Consider the following 21,646-nt stretch of genomic DNA (forward strand, 5'->3'; position numbering starts at 1 on the left):
ATTTGTTTTCATTTAAATGGACTTGGTTATATAAAATAAATAAAGAAAGAAAGAAAATTGTTAAGGTGTTTATAATTTCTAATTGACCCAAATTAATGCTATATTTAAAAATCTAGAGTTTCCAGTGAGATCCAACTATCCTGCAAAACCTTCTCAAGTTCTAGCTCAGCCCTTGTCCTCTTCTGCTGGCTATTGGCCAGAGGTGAGTCTGGGCCCAATCAGGGCTGCCTTTCCCCTACAATCTCTTTTCCCCACTCCCCCAACCGAATTCCCTGGGTTGGCCCCTGATCCTGCTGCTCCTGCCTCAGGTCCCCATCTAGAGCACCCTTGGAGCTCTGATACACCCCCACCCATCCCCACGGCCAGACTACCCCCCCTACCCTGTGCCCTACCCCATACATGGTCCTGCCGCTCTGATTGAGCACTGGGACAGAGGGTGGAGCCAACAGTCAACCCTACTTCGGAGACTTCTCTGAGCAACTCTGAACAAAGGAGGCCTGACTATCCACGTGGGACCACCCATAATTTCCACCAGCTTAGACTCTGACCCCGCCTCCAGTCCTCTGCTGTAGTCCCGGGCCCCTCCCAGAGATGCGCCTATCTCTGCAGGTTTACTCTGAGTTCCTGCAGGCAACATCCTTGATCCCCAAATCCTGGCCTCTGCAGCTGGAGAGCGCCAGTTTCCAGGGAGATCCGACTATCCTGCAAAACCTTCTGAAGTTCCAGCTCAGCCCTTGTCCTCTTCTGCCAGCTACTGGGCAGAACTATTGGCCAGAGCTATTGGCCAGAGCTATTGGCCAGAGGACCACTGTGAGTACCTGCTGGCATCTTCTTCTGGATCCTCATCCTTGACACCATCCCTGGATTCCTGTCTGTGGAGAAACCTTGAAGAGAGCTTGGACCACACAGAGCTACAGATATTGAATCACAGACCCACATAAGCCCATTGGGGAAGTACCATAGAAAGAGGGGGAAACCCAACCAACAACTACTGGAACAAGCTATGGGAAGAAGGCAATACAAGAGAACACCTAAGAACAGAAAGACAAGCATGACACCACCAGAATCTAGGGAAACTACACCAACTAGAATGGAACACAACAACAAAGCAGAGGAAGCAGAAGGGTATGACTTAAAAATTACCATCATAAAAATGATAGAGGCCCTCAAAGAAGATGTGAGAAAGTCCCTTAAAGAAATGGATGAAAAAAACAAACAAAAAAATGGAAGAAATGAACAAATTTCTTAAGGAAAGTACAGAAAGGCAAGAAAAAATAATTAAGCAGGTAAAGGAAACAGTTCAAGACTTGAAAACTGAAATAGAGAAAATAAAGGCAACACAAACGGAAGGAATGCTGGAAATTGAAAAGCTGGGCAAAAAATCGGCAACTACGGACACAACAATAACCAATAGAATTCAAGAGATGGAACAGAGAATCTCAGGTGCAGAACATAAACTAGAAGAAATAGATTCATCAACCAAAGAAAATCATACATCCTTACAATCCTTAACAAAAAACATCCAGGAAATGTGGGACACCATGAAAAATAGGCATAGACGAAGGTGAGGAAGCCCAGCTCAAAGGTGCCGAAAACATATTCAACAAAATCATCGAGGAAAACTTTCCAAATCTGAAGAAGGACATGTCCATGAAAGTACAAGAAGCATACCGAACCCCAAATAGGCTGGACCAAAGGAAAAAGACCCCTTGACATATAATATTAAGAATATTAAGAGCAGCGAAAGAAAATGGACAGGTAACATATAAAGGCAGATCTATCAAAAATACACCTTACTTCTCCATGGAAACCCACAAGGCCAGAAGGTCCTGGATAGATGTTCTACAAGTATTAAGAGAACACGGATGCCAGCCTAGGCTACTATATCCAGCAAAACTCCCAATCACTATAGATGGAGAGAACAAGATATTTAATGTCAAAACCAGATTTTCCCAATACGTATCTACAAATCCAGCCCTACAGAAAGTATTGGAAGGAAAATTCCAACCCAAGGAAGGTAACTATGCCCGCAAAAATGTAGACAACAGATAATCCAACTACACTAGAAACCAAGGGTGAAGCAGAACTAATATATTCACAATATCACTGCCAACAACAACCCTAGATCAAACAAGCATCAACAATCAATGGTCCTTACTCACCCTCAACATTAATAGTCTTAACTCACCTTTAAAAAGACACAGGCTAACAGAATGGATACGAAGACAGAATCCATCCTTCTGCTGCATACAAGAAACACATCTAAGCTTCAAAGGTAGACATTACCTCAGGGTAAAGGGTTGGGAAAAGATTTTCCAATCAAATGGAAATAAGAAGCAAGCAGGCTTAGCTATCCTAATATCTAACAAGTTAGACTTCAAACCAAAATTAGTCAAAAGAGATGAAGGCGGTCATTTCATATTCATCGCAGGAGAAATCCATCAACACAAAGTCTCAGTTCTGAACATCTATGCCCCTAATACAAAGTCACCCACATTCGTAAAAGAAATACTACTAAAACTCAAAGCTCATATAAAACCTCACATACTTATAGTGGGAGACTTCAATGCACCACTCTCAACACTAGACAGGACCACAAATCAGAAACTCAACAAAGAAACAAAAGAATTAACAGAAGTTATGTCTCAACTGGGATTAACAGACATCTATAGAACATTCCATCCAAAGACAAAAGAATATATCTTCTTCTCTGCTCCACATGGAACCTTCTCTAAAATTGACCACATACTAGGTGACATAACAAACTTCAACAGATACAAGAGAATAGGAATAGTACCCTGTATCTTATCAGACCACCATGTTTTAAAATTGGAATTCAACAACAACACAAATAGCAGAAAACCTGCAAACTCATAGAAACTGAACAATGTGCAATTGAACCACTCCTGGGTCAAAGCAGAAATAAAGAAACAAATTAAACACTTTCTAATATTCAACGAGAATGAGGATACAACATACCCAAACTTATGGGACACCTTGAAAGAAGTGCTACGAGGGAAGTTCATTGCACTAAGTGCCCATATAAAGAAAACAGAAGGTAGTCACATAAGAGAATTAACAGCCCAACTGAAAACCTTAGAAAAGAGAGAAGCGAATTCACCCCGAAGGAGTAGATGCCAGGAAATAATCAACTTGAAGGATGAAATCAACAAAATAGAAACCAGGAAAACAATACAAAAAAATCAATGCAACAAAGAGTTGGTTTTCTGAGAACATCAACAAGATAGACAAACCTTTATCCAAATTAATGAAAAAGCAGAGACAGAACATGCAAATTAACAAAATCAAAAATGAAATGGGGAACATAACAACAGACACAGAGGAAATCCAGACAATTTTCAGGTCATACTTTGAAAATCTGTATTCCTCAAAAATTGAAAATTCAAAGGAAATGGACAAGTTTCTGGATAACTTTTACTTACCAAAATTAAATCAAGAACAGACAAACAACTTAAATAGACCTATAACCCGCAATGAAATAGAAGCAGTCATCAAAAGCCTTCCAACGAAAAAAAGTCTAGGGCTAGATGGATTCAGGGCAGAATGCTACCAGACATTCAAGGAAGAACTAATACCACTACTCCTCAAACTGATCCACAAGATATAGAAACAGAAGGTTCAAAGCCAAACTCTTTTTATGAGGCCAGAATAACTTTGGTACCCAAACCTCACAAAGACACAACTAAGAAAGAAAACTACAGACCAATATCCCTGATGAATATCGATGCAAAAATACTCAATAAAATACTGGCAAACTGAATTCAAGAATACATCAGAGAAATCATACTCCGTGACCAAGTAGGCTTCATCCCTGGAATGCAGGATGGTTTATCATACGAAAAATCTATCAAGGTGATCCATGATATAAACAAACAGAAAAAGAAAAACCATATGATTATCTCCCTAGATGCTGAAAAGTCTTTCTACAAAATTCAACACCCTTTCATGATAAAGGTCTTGGAGAGGTCAGGGATAACAGGAACATACCTAAACATAATAACAGCAATATACAGCAAACCAATTGCCAACATCAAACTGAATGGAGAGAAACTTAAGCCAGTTCCTCTAAAATCAGGAACAAGACAAGGCTGTCCTCTCCATATCTCTTCAATATCGTACTACACGTACTGGCTTGTGCTATAAGACAACAAAAGGAGATCAAGGGCATCCAAATTGGAAAGGAAGAAGTCAAACTGTCTCCATTTGCAGCTGATATGATAGTTTACATAAGCGACACAATAAACTCTACCACGGAACTCCTACAGCTGATAAACACCTTCAGCAAACGAGCAGGATACAAGATATACTCAAAAAAATGAGTAGCCCTACTTTTTTCAGACGACAAAGAGACAGAGAAAGAAATCAGAGAAACATCACCCTTTACAATAGCCACAAGCAACATAAAGTATCTTTGGGTAACGCTTACCAAACACTTAAAAGACCTATATAATAAGAACTTTGTGACTCTAAAGAAAGAAATTAAAGACGATACCAGAAAATGGAAATATCTCCCATGCTCTTGGATAGGTAGGATAAACATAGTAAAAATGGCAATCTTACCAAAAGCAATCTACCGATTCAATGCAATCCCCATTAAAATCCCACCACAATTCTTCACCGACCTTGAAAGGATAATAATCAACTTTATATGGCAAATCAAAAGACCCAGGATAGCCAAAACAACCCTATACAATAAAAGAACTGCAGGAGGCATCACCATTCCTGACTTTAAGCACTACTACAGAGCTATAGTTTTGAAAACAGCCTGGTATTGGCATAAAAATAGACAGGTAGACCAATGGAATCGAATTGAAAATCCTGATATTAATCCACGCACCTATGAACACCTGATTTTCGACAAAACAGCTAAAATTATACAATGGGGCAAAGACAGCATCTTCAACAAATGGTGCTGGCACAATTGAATGAGGGTGTATAGAAGACTGCACAGACCATGTCTGTCGCCATGCACAAAACTCAAGTCCAAATGAGCAAAGACCTCAACATCAATCCAGCCACATTGGTCCTCTTAGAAGAGAAAGTAGGAGGTACCCTTGAACAAATTGGTATAGGAGAACGCTTCCTGAATATAACTCCAGGGGCACAGACACTGAGAGCAACAATTAATAAATGGGACCTCTTCAAACTTAGAAGCTTCTGTAAGGCAAAGGACACAGTGGACAAGACCAAACGGAAGCCCACAGACTGGGAAAAGATTTTCACCAATCCTATATCTGACAAAGGGCTTATCTCCAAAATATACAAAGAACTCAAGAAACTAGTCAACAAAACACCAAATAACCCTATTAAAAAATGAGGTACATAACTGAAGAAAGAATTCTCAATAGAGGAAATCAAAAATGCTGAAAGACACTTAAGAAAATGCTCCACATCCTTAGCTATGAGGGAAATGCTAATCAAAACAACTTTGAGATACCATCTTACCCCTGACAGAATGGCTAAAATTAGAAACATCAGTGATGACTTATGTTGGAGAAGATGTGGAGAAATGGGATCACTCCTCCACTGCTGGTGGGAGGGCAAATTCATACAGCCATTTTGGAGATCAGTATGGCAGTTCCTCAATAAAATGGGAATTGGTTTACCACAGGACCTGGCAATCCCCCTCTTAGGCATATACCCAAAGGATTCACATCCATGCAACAAGGACATTTGCTCAACTGTGTTCTTAGAGGCACTATTTGTAATAGCAAGAAACTGGAAGCAACCTAGATGCCCCTCAATTGAAGAATGGTTAATGAAGATGTGGCACATCTACACAATGGAATACTACTCTGCAGAAAAAAATAATGGTATCTTGAAATTCGCAGGCAAGTGGATGGCACTTGAAGAAACCATACTGAATGAGGTAACACAGTCACAAAAAGAGGAACACAGTATGTACTCACTCATATATGGACTTTAGACCTAGGGCAAAGGATCACCAGCCTATAATTCACATCACCAGAGGAACTAGGATACAAGGTGTATTCTAAGAGATTCATATAAAGTCCCTCACAGAACTAGGAAGGGACAAGTCCCCCAGAGCTCAATTGAAGTGGGGGGGCAGCAAATGGAAAGAGAAGTAGCAGAAAATAAGGGGGAGGAAAGGAAAACATGTGCGACCAGGAAGATTGAGCCTGGTTAGGAATAGAAGACAGGAAAGTGAGAGACAGAGACAGAGAGAGAGATAATAAAAGAGGGAGCCAATATTGGTTTGAAGATAAAATTGAACACAAAGAAAGGTCTAGAGAACTACAAGTCTGCTCCCAACTAACCATTTGAGCTTCCGTGGAAAGGCTATCATAAATGCCCTTCCCAGAGAGTGAGATCAACAACAAACTTATCCATGGAGTCCTAAACTTGTGCCTGATGGAAACAGGAGCAAACACCCATACATAAACACTGAGTCGAAGTAGAACCCGGATGCAGAAACACATAGAGACAGCTTACCTGAACAAGAAGGAGCTAATGGGCCAGCAGACTGATAGCTGGGAAGCCAGCATGGGACTGACTCAGGCCCTCCTGAATATGCCTCTCAGCCAGAAGAACTGAGCAGTCTAAGGGACCTCAGACAGTGGAGCCAGGATGTATCCCTGGTGCACAAAAGGACCTTGTGAACACATCCCCCATGGAGGGATAACTGCCTTAACCTAGAGACAGGAGAGAGGCCCTAGTCCCTACTTCACATGACCTGTCAGATCTACATGACCCCAACTGGATGGCATTCCCCTACATATGGAATTGGGGTGGGGGGATGGGAGGGTAGGGTGGTTAGAGTGCATGTGAGAGGGCAGAGAGGGTAAAAGGGAGGGAAGGAGGGAGGGAGGGATAGAGGGAGGGAGGGAAGGAGAGGAGAGAGGGAACTGAGATCGACATGTAAAATAATAAATTAAATTAAAAAATAATGCTTTGACTCCAATAAGTTGAAGGACAAGTTACTGGGGAAAAGGATTTCTATTTTTGTTTCCACAGAAAATGAAAAGATGTGGATTTCTTCCAGACTAATGTGTTTTGATCATGCCAGACCACCTGAAACAGAGTACAAGGTGATCCTACATTCAAAACTGCTGGACAAAGCAGCCCTACAGACTACAGCCAGGATTTCTGAATCTTCTTTGAATCCCCATGACAGCGCCCCTTACCAGCAGGATGTAGTTTGGAAAGAACGATGCCCACATTCCCAAATATTGTGTATAAATGTTTGTTTTCATTTAATTGGACTTTGTTATATAAAATAAAATAATAAAGTAAAAAAAATCTAAAATACTTTTTAAGGTTTAAATAAGAATAGAAGTTAGAAAATATGAAATAGTGCACAGAATGTACTGAAACTTTGATGTCCATTTAAAAGTTGTACTTATTTAAATAAGACATATATGGTCTGTTTCTTTTAGTTCCCCCCCCCCCAGGAATGGGTGTTTTGCATGCACATATGTCTGCATGCATACTACAATCACTCAGTGTTCTGGAAGGATTGAATTGGGATACAGATCCCTTGAAACTGGAGTGAAGAAGGGTTGTGATCCATCACTAAGTACTAGGAATGAAAGGGAGGTTCTCTAGGAGAGCAGCCAGTACTCTTAACTTATAAGCCATTTCCTCAGCCTATGTGGTTTATTGAGACAAGTTCTTCTTAGATAGAGCACAGTGGCCTTGAAATCACCTTCCTCATGCCTCACCATGCCCAAATGCTGCTATTGCAGTTAAAAAAAAATGAAAACTTGGCTAGTGATTTATACTATTTCCAGAACATTACAACACAAGGATGAAAATGTTAACACAATTTAAAAGTATATTGTATTAATATTTTGATATTACCAAGTTGCTCTGGCATTATTCTAATAAAATCAAGCAACTAGTTATGGATCCATGGGTAGAATTCAATTTCCCATTCTCACCACAGAGTCTTGTTTGGTGGCACTCTTCCTGGATTCCAACTTGGAAGATACTGGCCCATCTAGGCAGAAAAATTAAAAAAGGAAAACTTCATTCGTTCTCACTAATTTCCAGTTTTCACTAATTTCCAAACCATTTCCAGATCCAAATGTCATTCACATTTTCCACTCTTCTGGCAGGGACAGGGAAGAACTCGACAGGAATACAATAGTACTCCACCTTAGGATCCCCCAAATAGCCTGACACCTATGGAAATTTCACCAGAACTGATATCTTTTTGCAGTGTGCTGCTAACCTTTCCAGCTGGCTCTCAGGCAAACTTGCCCTTTCAGGCAACTCAGGATGCAGCATCCACTACCTGTTTTCTACATGTATCAAACTTTCCCTAAGTTCACATCATATACTTTTTGAGAAAAGTACACTTATAGATAACTCAAGAAATACACATGAATATTTAAATTTCTGAATCTTATTCTTTCTTAATGTTATTTCATTTAATACCTACAGTAGATACACATCTTTCCCAGCTTCTGTGTGTAGTGAGTGATAATTAAGAGGTCCTGACAAATACAATCTACTAAATAAGAAATGATTAAATAACATAACTAATTAAGAAGTACCCAAATTATTTTACTGGTAGGCTTTAACAAATCCATTGTCATTTGCCTGCATAATAGCCATTACAGCGAAACAGGTTATATGTAAATGGATTTAGAACAATGAGATAATAGCTATGGAAGAGAGTAAAGTTTTTATTATGGCTAGATATAGGAAACCCTTACTAAGGCACCAAAGCTAACCTTCAATACATACATTAGTTGGCATGCTTAAAATTTTTCACAAGAAAGGGCTAGAGAGATGGGTTCAATGTTAAGGGTCCAGTTGGCTCTTCCTTAGGACCTGTGCTTAATTCCCAGCAGCTACACAGTAGCTCACAGCCATCTGTAATTGCACTTCTAGGAGATCTGATGTCTTGTTCTGACCTTTTCCGGCATCAGTCATGCATGTGATACACAGAAACGTGATGGTAGAGATGACAGAGTCATGGAATATCTGCCAAGGAGAGCTTCTAACAGGGAGTGCATCCAGCCCAATAGAAAGAAGAGGCTTGCAGTCAACAAAGCTGAATAGAGTTGGAGATCTAAGAGATTTTGACATCACATGGAGATGGAAAGTTTGGGGTTTGCCCATTCATTTCTCAGTCTTCCTTGGCCCAGTATTTCCTCACTCTTCTCTTTATTTGGAATGTTGATGTATATCCTGTGCCATTATATGTTAGAAGTATATGATCTGCTTTTTGATTTTGATTTTCATGGGTGATTACAATTAAGAGATTGCAGGATTCTCAGAAGCAACATTGAACTTTCTAACATTGTTGAGACACTGTGATAGACTTTGGGGGCTTCTAGAGTTGAAAAAAATGCATTTTGCAATGATATTATTATAAACGTCTAGTGCTAGTGACAGTTTAAAAGTAGCTGGCCCACATACTTTCACAGGGAGTGCCACTGATAGGAGGGTTGTCTTTCTTGGATTTGGGGTGGGCATGGTCATTTGGAGGGAGGGTGACACTGTGTGGGCAGGCTTAGAGGTTTCCTATGCTCATAATACCTTCCAGAATTTCAATAGACTTCCTATTGCCTACAGAATGTAGGATTCTCAGCTTGTTCTCCAGACCCGCAACTACCTGTACACCAGCATATTATATGCCATGATGAAAATGGACTGAATCTCTGAAAATATAAGTGAGCCACTTCAAATAAATGTTTCATTTATGCTCTTATCTCTATCTCTCTCTCTATCTCTCTCATGCTCTCTCACACTCTATCTTTCTCTTGTCTTTCCCTCCCCAGGCTAAATCTTCCTAGTCCCACGTGATTTTCTCTCCTCCTCTACTCTTTATTCTGGCATCCTCTCCACTCACACCCCCCACACTCCCAATATGCTAAGAAGATCTAGTTCTATTCCCCTTCTATGAGGGAACTTGTATGAATCTCTTAGAATCCTCCTTGTATTCTAGTTTCTGGCATTATGAAATATAGGCTGGTGATCCTTTGCTCTATGTCAAATATATATATATATATATATATATATATATATATATATATATATGAGTGAATACATACCATGTTCTTATTTTGCTGACTGGGTTACCTCATTCAGGAGGTTTCCATCAAGTTCCATCCATTTGCCTGTGATTTTCAAGATCCCATTGTTATTTTTTTCCACAAAGCAGTATTCCATTGTGTAAATGTCCCACATCTTCTTCATCCATTCTTCATTGGAGGGACATCTAGGATGCTTCCAGGTTCTTGCTATTACAAATAATGCTGCTATGAACATAGTTAAACACATTTTTTGTTGCATGAATGTGGATCATTTGGGTATATGCATAAGAATAAGATTGCCAGGTCCTGTGGTAGACCAATTCTCATTTTACTAAGGAACTGCGATGAAGATCTCCAAAATGGCTGTACAAGTTTGCAATCCCAACAGCAATGTAGGAGTACTCCCTTTTCTCCACATCCTCTCCAGCATAAGTTCTCATTAGTGTTCCTGATTTTAGCCATTCTTGCAGGAGAAAGATGGTATATCAGAGTTGTTTTGATTTGCGTTTCACTAATAGCTAAGGATGGTGAGCACTTGCTTATAAGTGTCTTGCAGGCTTTTTGATTTCCTCTATTGAGAATTCTCTCTTCAGTTCTATACTCCTTTTTTAATAGAGTTAATTGATGTTTGGGTGACTAGTTTCTTGAGTTATTTGTATATTTTGGAGATGAGCCCTATGTCAGATGTAAGGTTGGTGAAGATATTTCCCCACAGTGTGTGCTGCCTTTTGGTCTTGTCAACTGTGTCCTTTGGCTTACAGAAGCTTCTCATCTTGAGAAAGTCCCATTTATTAATTGTTGATCTCAGAGTCTGTGCTACTAGATTTATGTTTAGGAATGAATCTAGTACCAGTTTCTTCAAGGGTACCTACCACTTTCTCTTCGAAGATATTCAGTGTGATTGGATTTATGTTGATGTCCTTGATCCATTTGGATTTGAGTTTTGTGCAAGGCTATAGATATGGGTCTATCTGCAGTCTTCTACACACTATCATCCAGTTGTTCCAGCACCATTTGTTGAAGATGCTTTCCTGCTCCCATTGTATACTTTTAGCTGTTTTGTCAAAAATGATGTGCTCATAGGTGTGTGGGTTAATATCAAGATTTTTGATTTGATTACTTTGATCTACTTGTATATTTTTCTGCCAATGCTAGGCTGTTTTCACGAATATAGCTCTAGTCAGGGATTAAAGTCAGGGATGGTGATGCCTCCTAAAGTTCCTTAGTTGTACATGGTTGTTTGGCTATCCTGGGTCTTTTGTTTTTCTATATAAATTTGATTATTATCCTTTCATGGTCGGTGAAGAATTGTGCGGATATTGATGGGGATTGCATTCAATCTGTAGATTGCTTTTAGTAAGATTTCCATTTTTACTATGCTTATCCTACCTATCCAAGAGCGTGGGAGATCTTTCCATTTTGTGGTATCTTCTGAAATTTATTGGTTTAAATAATCAGTTCTTAATATATAGGTCTTTCACTTGTTTGTTAAGCATTACCCCAAGATACTTTATGTTGTTTATGGTTATGGTAAAGGGTGATGGTTCTCTGTTTTCTATGTCAGTCCCATTGTCCTCTGTATACAGTAGGGCAACAGATTTTTTTTTGAGTTGATCTTGTATAATGGTAGTTTGCTGAAGGTGTTTATTAGCTGTAGGAGTTCCCTGATAGAAATTTTTGGGTCGCTTATGTATACTGTCATATATCTGCAAATAGTGAAATTTTGGCTTATTCCTTTCCAATTTGTATCCCCTTGATCTCATTTTTTGTCTTATTCCTTTAGCTAGAACATCAAGTACAATATTGAAGCAATATGGAGAGAGAGTGTAGCCTTGTGTTGTTCCTGGTTTTAGAGGAATTGCATTAAGGTTCTATCCATTCAGTTTGATGTTGGCTGTTGATTTAATATATATGCTTTTATCATGTTTAGGTATGTTCCTGTTATCCTTGATCTCTCCAAGCCCTTTATCATGTAAGGGTATTGGAATGTGAAAAAGGCTTTTTCAGTAAACCCAGTTTTTTTTTTTTTTTTCATTTTGTTTATATGGTGGATTACATCAATCGACTTTTGTATGTTCACCCATCCCTGCAACACAGGGATGAAGCCTATTGGTCATGTTGGATAAATTCTCTGATGTGTTCTTGGATTTGATTTGCCAGTATTTTATTGAGTATTTTTGCATCTATGTTCATGAGGGATATTGGTCTATCCTTCTCTTTCTTAGTTGTGTCTTTGTGTGTCTATGGTACCAAGGTAACTGTGGCCTTGAAAAAAATGTTTGGGAATGAACATTTTGTCTCTATTGTGTGAAACAATTGGAGGAGTATTGGTATTAGTTCCTTTTTGATTTGCTGGTAGAATTCTGCACAAATGCCAACAGGCCCTCGGCCTTATTTTGTTGGGAGGCTTTCGTTGACTGCCTAAATTTCATTGACGGTATAGGTCAGTTTAAGTTGCTTATCTGTTCTTGATTTCCTTTTGGTAAGTGATAGTTATCCAGAAATTTCTCCATTTCCAATGTATTTTCAAATTTTGTGGAGTATAGGTTTTTAAAGTACAACCTGAAAATTGTCTTTACTTCCTCAGTGTCTGTTATTATGTCCACCTTTTTGTTTCTGATTTTGTTAATTTGTGTGTTCTCTCTCTGCTTTTCGGGTTAGTTTGGATAAAGGTTTGTCTATCTGGTTGAGTTTCTTAAAAAAACAACTCTTTGTTGCATTGATGTTTTGTATCATTTTCCTTGTCTCTATTGATTTGTGCCCTCGAATTGATTATTGCCTGGCATCTACTCTGGGGTGACTTTGCTTCTTTTTGTTCTAAGTCTGTTAGCTGTGCTATTAATTCTCTAATGTGACTATCCTCAGTTTTCTTCATATGTTCTCTTATGAAATGAACTTCCATCCTTCGTAGAAATCTTTTCAATGTTTAACATGAGTTTGTGTATGTTGTGTCCTCATTGTCATTGAATTCTAAGAAGTCATCCATTTCTTTCTTTATATCTTCTTGACCAGGAATGGTCCAATTGGACATTGTTCAGTTTCCATGAGTTTGTAGGGTTTCTTCGAGATTTGTGTTGTGGTTGAATTCTAGCTTTAAAGCATGGTGGTCTGATAAGATACATAGGAATATTCCAATTTCATTTTAATCTGGTGAGGGTTTTTTATGTGGCCTAGTATGTGGTTGATTGTAGAGATGGTTCAATATGGATTTGAGAGGAAGGTATATTATTTGTGTTTGGTTGTAATGTTCTGTAGATGTATCTTAAACCCAATGTAGACATAGCTTCTGTTAGTTCTTGATTCTTTGTCAAGTTTTTGTATGCTGGTCCTGTCTAGTGGTATGAGTGGAGTGCTGAAGTGTCCCACTAGGAGTGGATGAGGTTTTACATGAGCTTCAAGATTTAGTAGAGTTTCTTTTACGAATGTGGATGCCTTTGTATTTGGGGCATAGATGTTCAGAATTGAGAATTTGCCCTGATGGATTTCTCCTATGATGAAAATGAAATGACTGTTTTCATCCCAGTTGATTGATTTTGGTGTGATGTCTAACATGTTAGATATTAGGATAGCTATACCTGCTGGCTTCTTGGGTCCATTTCATTGGAAGATCTTCTCCCAACCCTTTACCCTGAGGGAATGTCTGTCTTTGAAACTTAGATGTGTTTTTTGTATGCAGCAAAACCATCAATTCTGTCTTTGTATCCATTCTTTTATCCTGTGAATTTTCATAGGTGAGTTAAGACCATTAATGTTGAGGGATAATAAGGACCACTGATTGTTAATGCTTGTTTGTTTTAGATTTTTTGTAGGTGCTGGTATTGTGAATATATTATCCATGCTTTAACCTTGGTTTTGGTGAATTGGGATTATCTATTACTTATGTCTTTGTGAGCATAGTTAACTGACTTGGGTTGGAGTTTTCGTTCCAGAAATTTCTATAGGGCTGGATTTGTAGATATTCATTGTGAAAATCCAGCTCTGTCATTAAATATGTTGTTACCTCTATCTATAATGATTGAGAGTTTTGCTGGGTATAGTAGCCTTGTCAGGCATCTGTGGACTCTCATACTTGTAGAACATCTACCCAGGACGTTCTGATCTTGAGAATTTCCATGGAGAATTTAAGTGTAATTTTGATAATTCTACCTTTATATGTTATCTGAAATTTTTCTCCTGCTGCTCTTATTATTCTTTCTTTTTTTCTGTATGTTAGGTGCATTGATTGCTATGTGTTGTGAGGTCTTTATTCTTTGGTCCAGTCTATTTGGTGTTTGGTTTTCTTCTTGTGCTTTTATGGGCAAGTCCTTATTCAGATTGGGAAATTTTTCTTCAACGATTTTGTTGAACATGTTTTCCACACCTTTGAACTGGGCTTCTTCACCTTCTTCTACACCTATTATTCTTAGCTTTTGCTTTACCCAGTGTCCCACATTTCCTGGATGTTTTGTGTTAAGGATTTATGGGACTTATGATTTTCTTTGGTCGATGTATCTATTTTCTCTAGTTTATCTTCAGCCCCTGAGATTCTCTCTTCACTCTCTTGTATTCTGTTGGTTATTCTTGAGTCTGTAGTTCCTGATCATTTGCCCACTTTTTCTATTTCCAGCATTCCTTCAGTTTGTGTTTTCTTTATTGTCTCTATTTCTGTTTTCATGTCTTGAACTGTTCCTTCAACTCTTTGATATTTTTTCTTGGATTACCTTGCTTTCTTTAAGCACTCACAAAAATGCCCCACACAAATTATATTTCTACATTCTGATCTTGCTTCTTCAAGCAATAATGCTGGTTACACTGCTCTATCTTATATATTCTTTAAAGGTTTTATGTAGTATAACTCCTAGTTATCCAGTGTAGGTTGAGTATTCCTTATTGGAAGTGCCTGGCACTGTGTTTGCAATTTTATAAGATCTGGGAATTCCTTCTGTATATATTTTGTCTTATTGGTTTATGAATAAAATAATGATTGATTGCTTGGCCAGCCAGAAAATATAGGCAGGACTACGAGATGAGAATGCTGCAAAACACAGGTGGAGGGATTGTGATTTAGTGCACCAAAGAAGTAACAGGATGGAGAATTCTCCCATAAGCCAAATCCAGGTGGACATACATGATTATAGTAATGGGTTAATAATTAAGACAGAGATAGCCAATAAGAAGCCCAACCACCAGCCAACTGTTGTATACCTAATATACCATCTGTGTATTCATTTAGAACTAAAGGGTGTCAGAGTCAAAAAGGATGAAGAGTCTGTAGATGAGGCTGGCCTCACACTCACAGAGATCCTCCTGCTTCTGCACCTCAACTGCTAGAATTAAAGGGATGTGCTACCATATCTGGTATAACATGATTTACCCGGTTTAAAAAAATAAGTAAGTCTATAATTACAAGCAGTTGTGTTATATACCCAAAAAAATTTCTCTAGAAATATAAGTAAAACCAGTGCCTATACTTCACAAATGTCTACTCACAGATTATTTTAAAGGTAAAGTGAGATGAAAAGATAACATAAGGGAGATTTTAGAGTAACGAAAATGTTTAAATACTATGCTTCCTCCTCCTTCCCCTGGAAGGAAAGGTGAGGTTCTGAAAAGACCCTCCAACACAGTTGGAGGAGAGATAATAGCTCCTTTCAGTGAAGGTCAGCACAGTATATAGGGACCATATGGGAAGTGCTCTGGAATAATTAAAACAGCAGTTGTATATACAAGGTTCTTTTGTGCACCAGGAATACATCCTGGTTCCACTGCCTGAGGTCCCTTAGACTGCGCAGTCCTTCTAGCTGAGACCCATGTTCCCGTGGAGGGCACTCCCTTAACCTAGAGGCAGGAAAGAAGTCCTAGTCCCGACTTCAAATGACTTGACAGATTTGCATGTCCCCACCTGGATGGCATTGCCCTACATGTGGAATTGGGGTGGGGGGATGGGAGGGGAGGGTGGTCAGGGTACATGTGAAGGGGGAGAGAGGGTAAGAGAGTGGGAGGGAGGGAGAGAGAGGGAACTGGGATCAACATCTAAAAGAAAATAATAATAATAATAATAATAATAATAATAATAATAATAGTGACAATGATAATAACAGCAGTCTTAAATGCAGATCCAATTAGCTGAACCATAAGTCAGAATCACATTCAACAGCTCTCATCGTGTTATCCTACTGTCTGTCAGCTTATGTCTAATATGTGCCCTGAACACTACACAGATCTGAACAGAGCATGGTGTTTTTGAAGCTTTTCAACAAATTAGAAGTTTATTAAAATAACAGCATAAGGTGCATATATAAATACTCACACCATGAATTCCCTCAGCTTTACAACTATGTAAAGAATTTTGATATTTTCAAGGTTTTCTTTTTAAATTGGCATGTGTGTGTGTGTGTGTGTGTGTCTTTCTTTCTTCCTCTTATTCTTTCTTTCTACCTTTCTATCAACATGGGGGTCTATCAACATGATGTCCATGAAAGGTACAGTGGCCAATGAGGCCAGAGGCATTGGATCCTCTAAAGATGAAGTTTACATGGACCTTGAGCTAGTCAATATGTGTGCTAGGAACTGAACTCAGGTCCTCTGCAACAGCAATATGTGCTTTTAAAAGCTGAGTCACCTATTCATCCCAAAAACAGTTCTGACTTTTAAAATATGAAGGTCATAAGTTTGAGTGGAATGGTGCTTATTTTTATATGTGCAATGTGGAAGGCAGGCTACAAGCTCTAGAGAAATTTTACCTGGGTAAATAACACAACTCTCAAGATGTATTTTACATAAAACCCAAACAAAAAACAACAGAACCACACACAATGCCAAACTATTATCTACTGTATATAGCCACACAAGTTAAACAAAGGATGCTGGTGGTATTTAGGAGTCACTATAGGATTGAGGGAGGATGATGTGCATATGCTTTTTGTGTTTCTTTGTTAGCTTGTCATTTTTTGTGTTGCATTTTATTTTGTTTTCCGAAATGGTTTCATTATGTACCCCTAGCTGGCCTGGAATTGGGTATGCATACCCAATTGCCTGAAAATGAAAATGATTTCACTGTTTGACTCAGAGTACGATTCAAACGTGTCTGACACCATACACAGATATTTTTGGAAATTTGGGACCATATACTTCCCAATAATCCAACATAACCAGTATGATAAACATATTTACAGAGTGACATCTCCCATCACCTTATCATACTGGTTAATGAATAAAGTATTGTTGGGTCAATAGGAAAGCAAGACAGGCGGTACTAGGAGACAAGGAGGATTCCAGGAAGTAGTAAGGAGGAGTCAGCATGGAGAGACTGGGGAGACCAGACGCCGGCCCCATTCCCCGGTAAGATGAAACCACTTGGAAATTCTTAGATTAACAGAAATGGGTTAATAATTAAGACAGAGCTAGCCAATAAGAAACTAGTACCTGGCCAACAGCATTATATCAAATATAGAGTCTCTGTGTGTTATTTGGGGCTAGGGTGATGGTGGGCCCAGGCGCTGGGGGAAAAAACCTACTACATGCATGAATGTTTGCAACGTGAAAGTGCTTGATTTAAGTCAGAGCCACATAGGTCATGGCCAACCATGAAATGTTCTAGTCACACAGTTTGGGAGGTTTTATTTTGTTTAGATTTTTAGTTTTTTGAAAGAGCATCTCTCTGTGTGTAGCTCTGGCTATCCTGGAAATCACTCTGTAGACCAGGCTAGACACAAAATCAGAGATAGACATGTCTTTGCCTCCCAAGTGCTAGGACTAAAGCCATACACCAACACTGCCCAAGTAAAAGTCAGATTATAAAAGTAAACAAATTCATAAAATACTGTGAAGAATCAGAAATTACTTTTGAATTCTTCAAGTTAAAGACTCAAATATCACCATGTATTCAATATATAATCCAGATGACTGAGACCCCTATCATTTTACAAATTCATCATTCCCAATTGTGATTATGCTTCCAAAGGTAAAAAAAAAAATCAACAAAATCAGCAAAAAAAGGAACTTAAACACCAGGGAATTCCTGTTTCAAGTACAGTAAATCTTACAGAGGGAATTCCTGTTTCAAGTACAGTAAATCTTACAGAGTGTGTACCATCCCAACAAATGGTCTACAGAGACGATCAAAGCATGGTTGACCCATCATAGTGGCATCATCTATATATTTGTCCCACTCCAAGCATTGTTACTACTTGAAGACTTCAATATTTGCAGTGTAAGATATATTTACATTTTAGTGAAATATGACTCTCAAAATGATTGCTGACATCCATAGGTAGTTGAAGGTATATTCTACCCATGAAGATTTCTTTTTAATTCCACTTCAACTGGAAAGCACAATGCAAATGATGAGCTCTTTGGAAGTCATTAAAATGCTAACTTAGTAAATCACCAGCAGAGGTACTAAATACATCTTTGAAGGGCTAAGCTCCCTGGGATTATTACAGTCATCAAACTCTAGACCTTGTCTTAACTTTTAAATCAATACTCTGAAATTTGCTTGATAATTAAAATAACCATTCAAAAATTATTAAAGTATTGTTAATATGTAGTCACAATGCTATTCCACTTAAATACTTCTCATTCATTCTCCCCAAAAATAACTGATGGTACCTTATTAATAGCACTGTGCCTTTAAAGGACCTGTCATGATTATTTCCATGAGAAAATGAGATATCAGTCATTTTCATTAATGCCAAAACCCAGAGTTAATGAAACAATTTCAAATAAAATCACCACTACAAAATCCTAAATACTGTTGGGTGAAAATGTTAATTTAAACTAAACTAAACTATTATATACAATATATATGGATACATGATATGTATTTAAAATATGGGTTAAAAAAAAACACTACCTCTGCCAAATGCTGTCTTTATAAAATCAGGTGAATATCCTGCTTTAGTTAGTCTGCAAAAAAACCCAAATATATCTATGTTACTCATCAGAAAGAAACACCACATCTTAGGCAAAGGGCAATTCCAAAGCAGTTCCAAGCTCAAAATCTGCTGAAAAAGAAAAAAAGAAAAAGAATTACCACTGATCTGCCCAGATCCATTTCTACAGTTCCACACTTCTTATGGAGGTCTGGCTTCTTCTTAGAGGTGCTCATGTTTACAACTGGATGTTTCTATAAATTGTACTTGGTTGAGTGCTATCTTACAGAGTATACATACATTCATGAAGTAGAACATACTAGATAAACTAGTAGAAATGTGTCATTTTATGACTAAGGAAACTGAGGCAGGGGCTTTAACTGACTCTGAAAGGAAAAGGTCAGGGCAACAGTGCAGAACTGCTCTGAGTTATCCACACTTCCCCTTGTAAAACTTAAAATTGCACTAAATGATGAGACTATTGCATTTCTAAAGTTTGTATCTTTAAGTGTTACATTTTTAAACAAGTGCTACTTAATTCCTGTTTCTTAGACTTGAAATAGAACAGCTTTATTTACTGGGAATGAAGTACTCTGAGAAAGCATCACAGTGTCAGAAAGGCATCCTTTCTTTTGCCCACTCTTGTTTTTTTCTACACTCATCATTCTGTAACGTTTTTACCTGACACTTTTAATAGTGTGATTTGTAAAAGCATCTTGAAGTGTCCCTGAACTAACCAAACAAAAGTATTTCACACAAATTAAACTTCATAGTACTAAAACTGACCAGATATTTTATAACATTATGAAATTTACTACATTCATTTTTAAAAAAAATATTTATACAAGCATTACACAATGAAGAAACTATTTCAAATAAAGTATTCTTATGAATACTTACTTTTGTCTCATCAGAGCATTTTTTCTCTTTAATTCATTGATGTTCCTTTCCAAAGCACGAGCTTCCAGCTTGAAGAAAATAATAGATTTTGAAACTATATCTATAAAATCTCAAATGTCTAGAGCATGATGGCATATAACTTCACAACTAAAAACAGGTTATGAATCTGCACTTATCTTTTTTCACCCCCATCACCATGCTTCTTTCAGTGACCCCCATCTCCTGACTTCTGCTGGAATGCCAGACCTCTCCCAGAATGCCTATCCATGCAGGACCACCCTGAGTCCCCACCTACCTGATCTTTGGCCGCCATCACCGGGACTCTGCTGGAGGTGAATCTGGGACCAGTTCAGGTCCAATCCCTGCCATACCCTTCCCTGGATACTTCCTGGTTAGCCCTGAAAGTAGCTCCCACCTACATCCAGTAGCCATCGAGAACACTCCTAGAACTTTGATCCACAAACCACCCACCCAGAATCTGCCCTCACCCCAACCTGTGCCCTAACTAGGCCACTGTCCCACTGCTTTCATTGAGCACTGGACCACAGAGCAGGTCCAACAATCCCACCAACTTCAGGGAACTTCCTGGATCTATTCTGAGCACACTAAACCACATCAAGTCCCCTCCTGCATAATCATTGAATCCCATCGCCTGGCCTCTGCCTGATACCTAAATAGCCAGGCCTCTGCCAGAGACCAGACTATCCATGCTGGACAACTGAGTCCCTGCCTACCTGATCATTGACCCCAATTGCCAGGCCCCTGCCTGAGAGGTAAGCTCCTAAAGAGTTTGGACCACACAGAGATACAGACATCGAACTCCTGACACACTTAAGCCCACTGGGGGAGTAGCATAAACAGGAGAGAAACCCCACATGTACCCATTGGAAGAAGTGAAGGTAAGGTAACAATACAAGAAAACACCTAACAATATAAAGACAAGAAGGAAGTCATCAGAATCTAGGGAATCTACACCAACTACTAGACCTAAAGACTTGAAAGCAGATGAAGCAGAAGAGGAGGACTTAGAAAATATCGTCATAAAAATGACAGAGGCACTCAGAGACTGTACGAGAAAATCCCTTAGAAAATGAAAGGAAAAACATACAAAAAAATGGAAAAAATGAACAAATTTCTTAAAGAAAGTAAGAAAAGTCAAGAAAAAAAAAACAGATAAAGGAAATAATTCCAACAGTTCAAAACCTGAAAACTGAAATAGAGACAATCAAGAAAACACAAACTGAGGGAATCCTGGAAATAGAAAAATTGCATAAATAATAAGAACTATAGATACAAGCATAACCAACAAAAACCAACAGATATAAGAGAGAATCTCGGGCACTGAAGATAAACAGGAGGAAATGATTCATTGACCAAAGAAAATCTTAACTCCAACAACTCCTTAACAGAAAACACCCAAGAAATGTTGAACACTGTGAAAAGGTCAACTCTATCAATAATATGTATAGAAGAACTTGAAAAAGCCTAGCTCAAAGGGGCAGAAATCATGTTCAACAAAATCAATGAAGAAAACTTATCCAAGTTGGAAAGGATATGTCCATGAAAACACAAGAAGCATATCGAACAACAAATAAACTGGACCAAGGAAAAAGAACCCCTTGACACATATAATCAAACATATGAATGAAGAAAGAATTTTAAGAGCAGCAAAGAAAAATGACCAGGTAACATATAAAGGCAGACCAGTCAAAATTACACCGGACTTTTCCATGGAAACTCTCAAGGACTGTAGGTCCTGGATATGTGGTTCTAAAAGTGCTACAAGTCCATGGATGCCACCCCAGGATGCTATGCCAGCAAAACTCCCAATCACTATAGACAGAAAAAAAGAACCAGCCAGATTTT

General features: G+C 38.5%; 1 pseudogene; it reads right to left on the reverse strand.

Annotated features, from left to right (window-relative positions):
* Nucleotides 1-20,093, reverse strand: part of LOC127214650 (sodium- and chloride-dependent transporter XTRP3A-like) — a 40,821-nt pseudogene extending 20,728 nt beyond the window's left edge.
* Between the last annotated feature and the right edge of the window lie 1,553 nt (nt 20,094-21,646).

The sequence above is a fragment of the Phodopus roborovskii genome, unplaced genomic scaffold, assembly GCF_943737965.1.
Source record: "Phodopus roborovskii unplaced genomic scaffold, PHOROB, whole genome shotgun sequence".
Classification (NCBI taxonomy): Eukaryota; Metazoa; Chordata; class Mammalia; order Rodentia; family Cricetidae; genus Phodopus; species Phodopus roborovskii.